The sequence below is a fragment of the Euprymna scolopes genome, chromosome 38 (assembly GCF_053919585.1).
Source record: "Euprymna scolopes isolate OS-2025 chromosome 38, ASM5391958v1, whole genome shotgun sequence".
NCBI lineage: Eukaryota > Metazoa > Mollusca > Cephalopoda > Sepiida > Sepiolidae > Euprymna > Euprymna scolopes.
In genome coordinates this window covers 15,569,550-15,582,758 of record NC_136519.1, presented here as the reverse complement: position 1 = coordinate 15,582,758, position 13,209 = coordinate 15,569,550, and the positions used below count along the sequence as shown (strand labels likewise).

Here is a 13,209-nt window from a genome sequence, read left to right as displayed (position 1 = left end):
ACAACCCCTTATTAGTCGCGTGCAAGTGACTCTATAAGTCACTCCGTCGGTCGGTCTGTCCGTAACACTTTTGTGCTTGGCCTTTTTGGTTAAGATTAAAGGTCTGTTGTTAATAGATGCTGCTCTTCACTTGTTAAGCTTAGATCAAAGTGTAGTATCTGTTCCGGCAGATACTGCAAGCAAAGACCATATGTGGGGGAAGCCCCACATATAAGACCTTGGTCAATGTAGGGGTAACCCTTCATACCAATTGTCACTATCCAGCTCCCCTACTCCCCGGGGAGTTGGTCTCCATTTCCCCTTCACTCCTCACATTAAAAATTGGCCTTGTGCCTAATTTGCTCGGTGGAGAAGCAAATAAATACCCTTTTCTTGGCCTTTTGGCCAAGATCAAAGTATAGTATCTGCTCTTATTACATCTTTACTTATGTTTGTAACTTTGTAATATAAAATGGGGTGATCACTTTTCTGTATTAATTTAATGTAAAATGATCACCCACTTTACAACCAGTCAGTCTCAAAGCCATTCAAATCATTCTCCAGATCATTCAAGTTGTTTTTGAAGGATTCCAGTTATTTTTTAAGCATTCAAGCCATTCTTAAGGTCATTCAATTCATTCTTAAGTTCATTAAAGTCATTCTAAGTCATTTACTTTTTATTTATTTAAGTCATTTCAGCCCATTTTTCGGTCATTTTAGTTTATCTTTAAGAATTTCATGTCAATCCTACATTCACGCATTCATTCATTACATGAGAGCATGCGACTAATGGCTATCGGCCTTGTTTCCAGTGACTTTCCTACATCGTCGACCACATGATGTAAATAATTTGTTGAAAAAGTGAGCAGTAATTCCTTCATATTACTCTTTCAATAATTCCCATACATGGCCCTCTTTCTTTTTTGTCATTTTATATTTTGAGTCTTTTAGAGAGAGAGAGAGAGAGAGAGTCGGACATTGCCGGATAGGACCAGCTAATTTATCACAGTAACAGCTAAAAAAAAAAGCTTAAAACTTTATAAATAACCTCATTTTGTATCAATCTAATTTTCTCTAACTTTGTTCTAGTTGGGGATGGGGCATCCTATTGAACGGAAGACATTCACCCACTATCACGTGCATTTCAAACTGAGAGATCCTTGTTAAGATTCTAACAGTCGCTTGAAGTGCAATTGAATCTCTTTTGCACTTAGTTCACTGGGTATATTTGCCAGATAATTTAAAAAAAAATACTTTTTCATGAATCCAGTTGCTTCTATAATTACAAGAATGATAGAGATCTTCCTAAGATTCCAGTTTCTTTTCATGTCGTACATATGACATTGGTATTTCGTTATATGTTCTCTCTTGGTTCTGTTTAAAACTAGGATCATTGGAAACACTAACTTCTACTTTTGTTGTTATGATACTTCCTTGTGTACAACGAAAGTGAATGTTTACGATGTATATGAAGAGATACAAATTTTTATGATGTATATGAAAAGATACAAATTTTTATGATGTATATGAAAAGATACAAATTTTTATGATGTATATGAAGAGATACAAATTTTTATGATGTATATGAAGAGATACAAATTTTTATGATGTATATGAAGAGATACAAATTTTTATGATGTATATGAAGAGATACAAAGAGGAATAAGATTGGTTGTTATGGAACATCCTCGACATGAACTCCATTCGCACTTCTAAAATCTTGAATGTTTGAATCAAATTAAATGAAAAATTTCTTCAATTCCAATTTTTGTTTTTTAGATCAAAACGTTAAACTGACAAAAATGTCAAAATAAAGAAAATGTTTAAGTATGCAATAATAGAAAACTCGAAATTGGACAATAAAAAGAGAGAGAGAGGGGGATGAAGAGAAAAGGAGGAGGGGGATAAAGAAAGAAGGAAGAGGAGGAGGAATGAAGAATGAGAGAGGATGAGGAATGAAGAATGAGGGGGAGAGACGAGGACGAGTGGAGAGGGGGAGAGACGAGGACGAGTGGAGAGGGGGAGAGACGAGGACGAGTGGAGAGGGGGAGAGACGAGGACGAGTGGAGAGGGGGAGAGACGAGGACGAGTGGAAAGCAGGGGGAGAGACAAGGAGGAATGGAGAGGGAGAGAGAGGGAGGACTGGAGAGGGAGAGGGAGGGAGAGATAGAGAGAGGAGGAATGAAGAGTGATAGAGGGAGTGAAAAGAGAGAGAGAAAAGGAATGAAGAAAGAGAGAGGAGGAGGAATGAAGTGGGAGAGAGGAGGAGGAAGGAAGAAGGAGAGAGAGGAATAAAGAGGGAGGGAGAGAGAGAAAAGGAATGAAGAGGGAGATAGAGGGGAGAGAAAAGGAATGGAGAGAGAGAGAGAGAGTGAAAGGATGATGCAGGAGAGAGAAAATAAGTGGGGGAGGAAGAAAGCAAATACAAGAGCAACTGCGGATGGTGATGAAAGGAAAAAATCAACAAAGTTTCACGAAAAAGAAACCTTGTAATAAATGAGTCGCAGACTTTCTTTTCAAACATGAATATAAATCTTGTGACGAAATTCCAAATTAATTTCACCGAAAATGCAGCAAAGAGAAAAATTTTAATTCCAATAAATCAACAAACGATAAAAATTTTCACCTCTGAAATTTCTCGCTTTCAATTTTTAATCTATTGTATTTCCCAGAATGCAATAAAAACCATTCATTTCTATTCTTACAATCAACTGTTACATGTTACCCAGCAGTAAAAACTTTGCCAAACAAAAAAGCTTGGTGAGTTGTTGGTCTGAAGAAATTAGTTTTCAAAAGAAAGTATGTAAATATGTAGCCAATAATCTATCTATCTATATAATACTAAAAGTCTATGGATCTTGTATGTTTGCAATCAGATTTCCGGTTTTCAACATCCGGTTGCGCATGCGTAAATAGCAACGTCTTCAATCCGTTATTCCAATTCCGGAATTTTTATATCGCTTTTAATACAAACAATTTCATTTAATTTGATCAAATAGTTATTTATATATACAAATAATACATAGATTCATAGATAATTATAATGTATATTATAAAATCTATTTATCTATGAATCTATTAATAATATGAAATATTACCCTATACAATTTATGGAAAGAAAACACCTCTCACTTTCCCTCTAATAGATTTCAACACTCCTACTCCCTCTGTTTTCGTTACGTACGCGAGAAATAGTTACGTGTATGTGTGAGAGAGAGAAAAAGGCAGCGATGTAAAACTGGATAGAGTTATCCCCCTTAACTAATGCAGACCTTTTTACTAGAGGGCGTTATTACAAAAAAATTTCTTTTTCTTCTTCCCATGTTTTTTAAAGTCGTCTGCTTACATTTCCAAACGGAAAGCTGAATCGGTAAATGCACACATTTCTATTACATTAAATAGTGTTTTCCTTTACACAATGGGTACTGAATGTTTGCTTAAATTAAATGAAAAAAGTTACATTTTATTTTCATTTTCTATTTAAAAAGCCATTATTAACATGTGGAGAGTGTTTTTTTTATTATTCTGTACTTTCAACTAACAATTTCATTTAAAAGATGATATATCAAAATTTGAATTTAACTATAATAAGGATTATGATACCTGTTCAGTGCATAAGTATGACCAACCACTTATAATTCAGTAACTGTAATTTAAAAAAAAATAACAATTATAATAAACAGAACGACTCATAGAAATCTATCTATATTCTTTTTTCATTTTAATATACTTTCATAGAAATGCTTCTGTTATGTAAAAAAAAAACTATTTTCTTTATGCCACAAGTGTCACGCTCATACATGAATTCCATAGCTAATATAACGTACTGACCCAACGGGTCACGGGTGGTCTAGTATATCTATAAAAGTGAAAGTGTGTGTGTGTGTGTGTGTGTGTGTGTGTGTGTCTACAGACTTGAAATTTGATATACAAGGTACTGAGATTTGGGAAAATCTTTGTAATCCGTTTTCAGCCAGAAATTGGGCTGTTAAGGGGTCAAAGTTCAACGATTTGACCTTTGAGAACTCTACCAAACTCCTCCGACAATTTAGGGTCTAAACACTTGAAATTTTAGATATAGGTTCCTTGGACATGGATCTAACTTAATAACTTGATTTGAGCCCAAAATAATAAATGTTAAGGTGTCATAATAGGGGTCAAAGTTTTAAAAAATTTGACCCCTGCGGTCTCTACCAAATTATTCAGGCAATTTCTGGTCTAAACATTTGAAATTTTACATAAAGGGTATTCAGAGATAGGGCAAGCTTTTTAATCTGGTTGGGTCGAAAATTTGACCTACCAATATATAATTATATGTATGTATGTATGTTTGCATGTCTGTCTAAAACTTTCGACAGAGGCAACTGATTTTCACAAGATCGGTACCATTTTGAAGTTCGACCTTTCAGATGACAAATATCGAAAAATTAGCTAAAAATATTAATTTCTTCACCAACTGGGCACTTTTCTACAGGGAGGGGTCGCTTTTTTCACCGATATTTTCGGAAGTCATCAACTCTTTTTTATTGTCTAGCCTTAATTTAGACCTACGTCAGTTCCGGTTTGGTGGTGGTCGTAACAGCAAAGACGTCACATTTTTTTCCTGTTCTTTTCCTCCTTCACGGTACCAGTTCGAGCCTGCCTTCCTACTATCACTTTTTTTTTTTTTTTTGTTCAATACACACCTCCAAACACCCGGGCACCCATGCTAGTATATCAATAAAAGTGAAATTGTCTCTGTGTGTGTACATTTCCCTACCAAACTACTCTAATTTTCAGTCTACAGACTTGAAATTTGACATAAGGGGGGTTTGAGATTTGAGAAAATCTGTTAAATTGGTTTTCGGCCAGAAATTTGGCTGTCAAGGGGTTAAAGTCCAACGATTTGATCTTTGAAAACTCTACCAAACTCCTTCCCAATTTTGGGTCGAAACACTTGAAATTTTTGATGTAGGTTACTTGGACATGGATCAAACTTTTAATTTGATTGAACCCAAAACAATGGTTGTTAAGGGGTCAAAATAGCTGCTAAATTTCACCTCTGCGTTCTCTACCAAATTACTCAACCAATTTTTGGTCTAAATATTTGAAATTTTATATAAAGTGTTTTCAGACAAAGGGCAAGCTTTTTAATTGGATTTTTGGCCGAAGATTTGGATGCCAAGGGGTCAAAGTTGAAAGATCTGCCCTTTGCGGTTTCAAGCAAACTATTCAGCCAATTTTTGGTCTAAACATTTGTAATTTTACATAAAGGTATTAAGGTATGCAGTAAGCTTTTTAATCAGTTTTTGGGCGAAAATTTGGCTGCCAAGAGGTCAAAGTTGAAAGAGTTGACCTTTGCATACTCTACCAAAGTCCTCCGTCAATTTTGGGTCTAAACACTTGAAATTTTAAATGTAGGTTACCTGAACACGAGTCAAACATTTAATATATATATATATATATATATATATATATATATATATATATATATTGCACATAAAGTTTTAAATAGTACATAGAGCCCGAGCAAAGCCGGGCTGAACTGCTGGTATTCCTATAAAGTTAAGTGTTGTTCTTGATCTGACACTGACATTAAAAGCTTACTTTTTTTCTATTTAAAAATTATTAAAATGAACTTTTTAATATACTCAATCATGGATATGCAAGCAACTACATAAAGGTTTACTAGTTTCCATATTCCTTTGAAAACCGAACGTTAACTAATTACAAGTGAAGGGAGGGGGAAGGGAAAAAGGGGACCAGCTCCCGAGAGGTGGGAAATGGGAGCTGGTTAAAGGTCAGGCATGTGGGGTTGCCCCCACATCTGGTCTTTGCTTGCAGTATCTGTTGGAACAGATACTACACTTTGATATTGTCGCCTGGGCCCCGGAGGGCGCGCAGGCCAGTGTAGCCTTCATCAAAATGTAGACGTGTACAAAATGTGCCCAAACCTCGAGAAGAGACCCCACATGGAAATAAATGATTATGTCCAAATATAATTCACGGTTTGGCGTTTCCCTTTTCGAATAAAAAACATCTTTAATTTTAGAAAGTAAAATGTAAGAAACGTTGTGAAGGTATGTGTCTTCTGCTGGTGATTCCCACTGACAATGTTATTCGTCCCTTGGGTGAAGATTGTGTAAGTCGTCATTGTCAATAGTTGCTATACACACTGTTTTAAAAATGTCTGTACACATGAACACTAAAGACAATCAATAGACGTTATACGCACATTCAAGGAACTAGACGATTACACTATGTTAAAACTCGTGTATAAATATATCTTAGCCTGGGTGCCCGGCGTTGTGAGGTTTGTGTTGAGCAAAAAAAAGCGGGAGTAGGCAGGCAGGCTCGAACCCGAAAAGGAGGAAAATAATATGAAAAAAAAAAAAAAAAAAAAAAAAAGCGTGACGTTTTTGCTATTGCATCCATAGCCAAACCGGAAGTGGTGAAGGTTAAAATTAGGGCTAGTCAATCGAAAAGAGGGGATGACTTTCGAAAATATTGCAGAAAAAAGCGACCCCTCTTTGTAGAAAAGTGCCCAGTTGAGGGTGAAGGAATTAATGTTTTTAGCCAATTTTTCGATATTTGTTGTCTGAAGGGTCGAGCTTCAAAATGATACCAATCTCCTGAAAATCCGTCGCCTCTGTTGAAAGTTTTAGGCAGAGATACATACATACATACATACATATAAACAGACAGGTGAGATTTATATTATAGATGATGGGACGATTCCAATATTTTTCCCAGATTCCGATACAATTACTGATTTCATTAAAATCCTAATTCTGATAAAGTTACCGATTCCAATTCTTTATAAATCTCTAAATATTTAGCCACACAGTTATTATTTTTTCCTTGATTACTGTAAAAACATGTTAAATGTACAGATATTTTCCTAAATGTTAAAATACACTTGGGGGGGGGGGTAGATTTATAGATTTTAGTTTTTTTGGTAGTTAAAAAAAATCAATAAATACGTATTATTTTATAATTATAACCAACAAAGGGACATTTTGCTTTTAACAAAATTAAATAAAAAAAGACAATTAAAAGGATTATTTTGGCATCAGAAAATATGTCCAAATTTTTCTGATTCCGATAACCCCAAATATTCCGATTTTTCCGATTTGGAATAATCGTCCCAACACTAATATATACATATATCGACACGCTAAAGAGACATGAGTTATATAGAGCCTGTTTATATAACGCCCAACCATATAACAATTCTAGGCAGATAAAAACACAAGTTGGTGAGATGATGAATAACCGTTTAATTATTTCAAGAACTGTCATAAAAATGAATGATGATCGTCTAATAAAATTTTAAAGTGCATATCTGATAAATTCATTAAAAAAATAATTTTGCAAGTCATAAACAAACCGAATGTTTCGGTTATTCTTCATTTTAATTATTGTCTGAATATAAGTTCTATAATTTTTAGTGTTTCTTTTCTTTTTTTTTTTTCGTTTAATCAATATTTCATTTCACACGTGTGTATGGCTGCTGTCTAGTTTTGAGTAATAATTGTGCAGAATTTATCCTGGCCGGGTTGAGCCAGTTCCCTCCAAAGGAGGAAGTTTCTAGGAAAATATTAAATTCACAAGCGGTTCTCAGTCTTATGTCAATCCAGTAAAAGGAAAACCACTAGGTTAAAGGTTTCATTGCCTTCCCACATACAACGTCTGGTATTCTTAAACATTCACTTACCTGATACTGGCCAGATACAACTTCACTTAACTTCAGTGATCGAACTAGAACCGGTAGGTCAACGTGATTATGCCATTTGGGGTAATCTTCCGGTATGGCTAATCTCTCAGTCCACAATGGCATCCATTGCAGAAAGCATGCATCTGCATCCAAAAAAGCAGATGAGGAGGAGGGAAGAATGGGGGTGTCTAAATTGGATAACGTTGGAAGTTGCCAACCCAAAGTGGACGGCGAAAAACGAGATTCCCAGAGCCGTAGCATAAATGGAAACATCTCAACGTTGGCAAGTAGTGGCAAAAGTTCAAGTGGGAGTGGTGGGGTCTTCTTAACGAGAAGACCTGGGCCTGACAGCTCGACTGTTTACTTGGCGCTCGGAAGAATGAGACTTTCGGCAGAAAGGAAGGAAAGGAAAGACAATGGAGCTGACTGGAAGCACAGCAAATGTACAAAGACAGAAAGAAACAGAAAACATTCACAACAAGTGACCAATTTAGAGTTCAATCGACAAACACGGGCTGTCAACAGATAGTTTCCCACAGGTAGATAGAATAGTCAAATCTCTCTCCCTCTCTCTCTTTCTCTCTATATATATATAGAACATTGCCCAATGTCCAGTCTGTGGGAAGACCTGCCACAGTCTGGAAAGACTGACCAGCCATTTTCAAGTTCACAATACCAAAACGGTAAACAAATTCCATAAACAAAGTTTCTTTCCTTTAACTGTTTGCCAGCGGAATGCTGTACTACAGGCCTACTCCCCAGCTGACTACAACACGGTAGCCTTCAAGTCCAATGTAAACAAGTTCTTGTTGAAACGCCCACTTAAATAATCAAATTATACTCAATTTCCACAACTACCGATCACTATGCTATTGTCTCATTGGCCACCTTACACTCATTAACCCTTATCTTCGAATGGCTTATAGGCCTTGATAATTGGTGATTCATTTGTCAGCAAAAAAGAAAAAAAAAAGATGGTCACACTCGAAACAGAAGAGTCATAATCCAAATTCTGTTTTTAATCATTTTTTTCTTATACTTTCTAGCGCCATTCCTGTTTTCTACATTGCTATCAGCCTTCATAAATACCTACATACCTGATTACCAGCAGTTCTTCAAGCAAACTACACACCTCTTTTTAAAGTAAACAGTTACCATATAAACACTTGAACAAAAAAAAAATTTGTCCAAAAAATATGTATACCGTATCCAAAAAGTCACTGAAGGGTTAAAATCTTTGTCATTTTACCATTAATTATTTTTTTTCTCTATTTCAGATATTTTACAGATAATATTTGGAAATTAATTATGAATGAGTACAGCATTGAACAACTGACGCATATGGTGAGAGACACCATGGCGCTTCTCAGGCAATTCCTTGGCGACAACATTATCTCTCACTATGGCAATATCAAATGGCCACCACGTTTCCCAGACTTGACTAGCCCTAACTTTTTCTTGTGGGGATATCTTAAAGAAAAAGTCTATGTTAACAAACCCCAACCTCTGCAAGAATTGAAGGAAAACATCAGGAACGAAATAAGGGAGTTAAATCGCAATCCAGAGATTCTGCAATCTGTCATGAATAATATTTTGGAAAGAGCAAGAATATGCGAAGCCAAAAATGGGCAACATTTAAAAAAAATTATTTTTCATGAATAAAGATTGTTTGAATTTTGTATTTTTTTTTTTTAAATTAAATTTTCTAATGTTTTATTCAGATTATATTCAAATTGACAAAAACATTGCAGCTAATTCTACCCTTTGCGACCAAGGTCGCCAACCCCAATATTTTCTCCTGTATCAAAAAACATGCTATGTGATAGACAAATACATGTACATGATGTTGCCAAGCTAATCAAAAACTTTGATTCCAGTAAACTCACCGGCCCTGACAGTATTCCAATTATAGTAGTAAAAAGACTTCAACCAGAACTAGTGCCCATACTTACAAAACTGTTTAAACGTTGTCTTAAGGAGAATTGCTTCCCATCACCCTGGAAAATCTCATCAATATGCCCTGTATTTAAGACTTCAGGTGATCGCTCATCCCCTTCTCAGTACAGGCCAATAAGTCTCCTGTGTCTCATGAGTAAGTTGCTGGAATCTGTTAAATAGAGAAGTAATCAACCATCTCAGCAAAAATAACCTTCTTAGTGACACACATAGTTTCTGTTCTGCTAGATCTACAGCAGATGTGCTTGCAGTTATAACTTATAGGCTTAGCGAATCTCTCGACGGAGGCAACCTTTCTGGGGCAATTGCTAGACATATCAAAGGCCTTGAATAGAGTATGGCATAAAGGTTTACTTCACAAGATCTCCAGTATATATATGGTATAGCTGGAAATGTCTTCTCAATTATTAAATTATTTCTCTCTGATAGGTTCATAAGAGTAGTGGTTGATGGGCCGAAATTAGAAGTTCATAGTATTAATGCTGGAGTCCCTCAGGGGTCCATCCTGGGCCCAACTCTTTTCCTGATCTACATTAATGATCTTCCAAATCACATTCTTACATCATTCATAGACATTTATGCTGATGACATTACCATCTATGGAAGCACATCTAAGACTGTAAACGACCAAGTTCTCTCTGATTCTCTCTCCTCTAATCTTGAGCACGTGGTACAATAGGGAAAGGAATGGCTGGTTACTTTTAATGCATCTAAAACCAAGCTTCTATCTTTACATCATCAACATTCTGATCCACATCTGGCATCAATTAAAATCTCGTCTTGGGGAGGCCTCATGTTTTGACAAGCTTCTGGGCTTGACCATTACTCCTGATCTTAAATGGAACACGTACATCAAATCTGTTGCCAAGGCCACTGGAAAAATGGTGGGATCTTTCTATCGATCCGGTAAATATCTCACTGCTGATGCTATTCTCTATCTATATAAGAGCCAGGTACGTCCAAGGATGGAGTACTGTTGCCACATCTGGGCAGGAGCTGCTAGAAAGGACTTGTCCTGCCTTGATAGAGTTCAAAATAGACTTTGTAGCCTTGTAGGAGATATCCTTTTCTCTTCCCTGCAACCTCTATCTCACAGAAGAGATGTTGTGAGTTTGTCGCTGCTTTATCGTTATTTTCATGGCAAGTGTTCCACTGAGCTTCAATCTATGGTCCTCCCTCGTCAAACTTTCACAAGAAACACTCGTCTAGTTGAAAACACTATCAATAATTCCCCACACTCTTTATTTGTGCCTAAACCTAAACGTAGATTCCATGAACAAAGCTTCTTTCTTAGAACTGCACGCCTATGGAATTGTCTTCCATTTTCCTGCTTTCCAGCTGACTACAATATGGTTGTCTTCAAGTCCAACGTAAACAAGTTCTTGATGAGCCATTCCACTTAAGTTAACAAATTTAGCAAATTTCCATTACTAACGATTACTATATTGTCTAATTGACTACTGTACACTCTTTAACCCTTATCCTCGAGTGGTTTCTGGGCCTTGATAAGTAGTTATGCCTATGTAAAAAGAAAAAAAAAAAGAAAAAAAAGAAAAAATATAAAAAATAAAGAATCTATTTAAGTTCAAAGCCCTTCAGTGACTTTTTGGAAATGCTGTATATACCAATTAATATAAGTAAAAAGAAATTAAGACTGGCTCATGGTTTAATATTTCGTTCTTCGTCATATACGAGCAGGGAGACCCGATGTTGCCCAGGATTGAACAATTATCAACGAATGTTCCACATTCCCATATTTTTATTCTCATCAAAATCAGTGAAATCGCCCATTATTAAATCAATTTGATTGTCTGCTCTAGTTTGAGACCCATCATAGTGCACTGGGAGGAAGCTTCACATGCCTCCTTGCAGTGACTTAGTCCACAATACATTGTAGTCTACATTGCACTGTAGAGAATCTACTATTGATTTTTTTTTTAAATATATATTATTGCTTAAATTAAAGTTTAAAATATAAAAGTCAAGTATCATGTTTCAATTGTTCTCTAAACAGAACCATTCATTTCGAACATGCCCCTGTCATATGAAAGAACCTATTGTTGATTTTATATGCTGGGCCTTTCGGCTTGTGCGGTAATAAAACTTCTCAAATGCACTTGTGATGTTAGGCTGTGTAAGGTGTTAACTTTGGTCAGAACCATCTGTTCCTTCTTTCATCGGATTATTTTGATTATCGATACTTATCGAAGACATTCTGAAAAAAAAAAAAAAAACCTATCTAAGAACAGTGCCAAGCAGATAAAAATCGGCTCAGCCATTTTCGAGTCCATAGAGAATGAACTCGCACACATACACACAAAGTTCCTTTGATATAATAGTAGAGATATATATCTTTCTAGAAATTCACAATGAGAATAGAAAAAATGAGTTTGAAAATCAAGGAAAACATATTTAAATGTGATTCAGTATGTGAAAGTTCTTTCGAAAAAAAAAAAGAAAAGATTTTGCGAAGATTCATAATCCAGATACACATGTTTTGAATCATTTTTTCCCATACGTTCTATCGCCATTTTCTGCATTGTTATCAGCCTTCATAATTACCCACATACCAGATTACCAGCAATGCTTCAAGCAAACTACATTCCTCTTTTTAAAGTTTAAAAAATTTCAAGTCTCCAAAGTTACTTTCCATGTCTTAGTAAACAACTTAGTCATTGCTGGTTACTCCCGGGCAACGGCAAGTTGATAGAGCTAGTATATAAAGAGAAAGACCCTATTTTATATGCACTGCAATATAACTTGATAATTGATTCCGAATGAGTAGGAAAGACATATCGGTAAAGGTGGGGAGAAATTCCAGGTAATGAATATTTTGCCACACTGGCAGAAATGCTAAAAGCAAAACTGAATTTTTAACCTTTCTACCCAGATTTTTGCGCTCAAATATTTGCAGAGGCCCCAACACCAGGTTGATACACAGATGTGGCCATCATATGGAAGACAAGATCTTTTGGCGTCCACAAGCAATTTAGAGTCAGACAACTGCCAATACGTGGCCGCCTTGGGGCAAATACAGTCAAAGTAATTGCGTTCCATCTTTGGTTCGGAGCCAGAAGTTTCAGACACTTCATCATCCATCAACTTAGACAAGCAGTGGCAGTATATACATACATATATATATATATAGAGAGAGAGAGAGAAAATAAAAAAGGAACAAACCGTATTATGTGTTCACCAACGTTTCGTCTTTATTTCGAGACTAAATTTAACTACTTTTGCTTGTTTAAAATCAAAGGTGTGGTTATGTTAAACAAGCAAAAGTAGTTAAATTTATTTCAAATAAACCGCGCCGGAGACTCCTTGAATCTGCGCTTATCGCAATTTCAAGCACTATTAAACAACGTGGAGGTTTCTATAACATAGCGCCATTAATAAGTAAACTGTTATTAAAAGAACATTATTTAACTGTGGACACAGGTTAACTTTCTCACACCATTCAAACACTCCCTGTAATAATTAACACATAATCTCAATCAATAAATTACATAAAAAACACTCATTTCATTCCTATTACAAACTTATATTTAAATTTCAACAGATATATCTTTTTCCCAATA

General features: G+C 35.7%; 1 pseudogene; it reads left to right on the top strand.

Moving 5' to 3' along the window:
* The first annotated feature begins 363 nt into the window (after nt 1–363).
* LOC145263456 (U2 spliceosomal RNA) lies at nt 364–512 on the top strand (annotated as a pseudogene).
* Nucleotides 513–13,209: the final 12,697 nt, after the last annotated feature.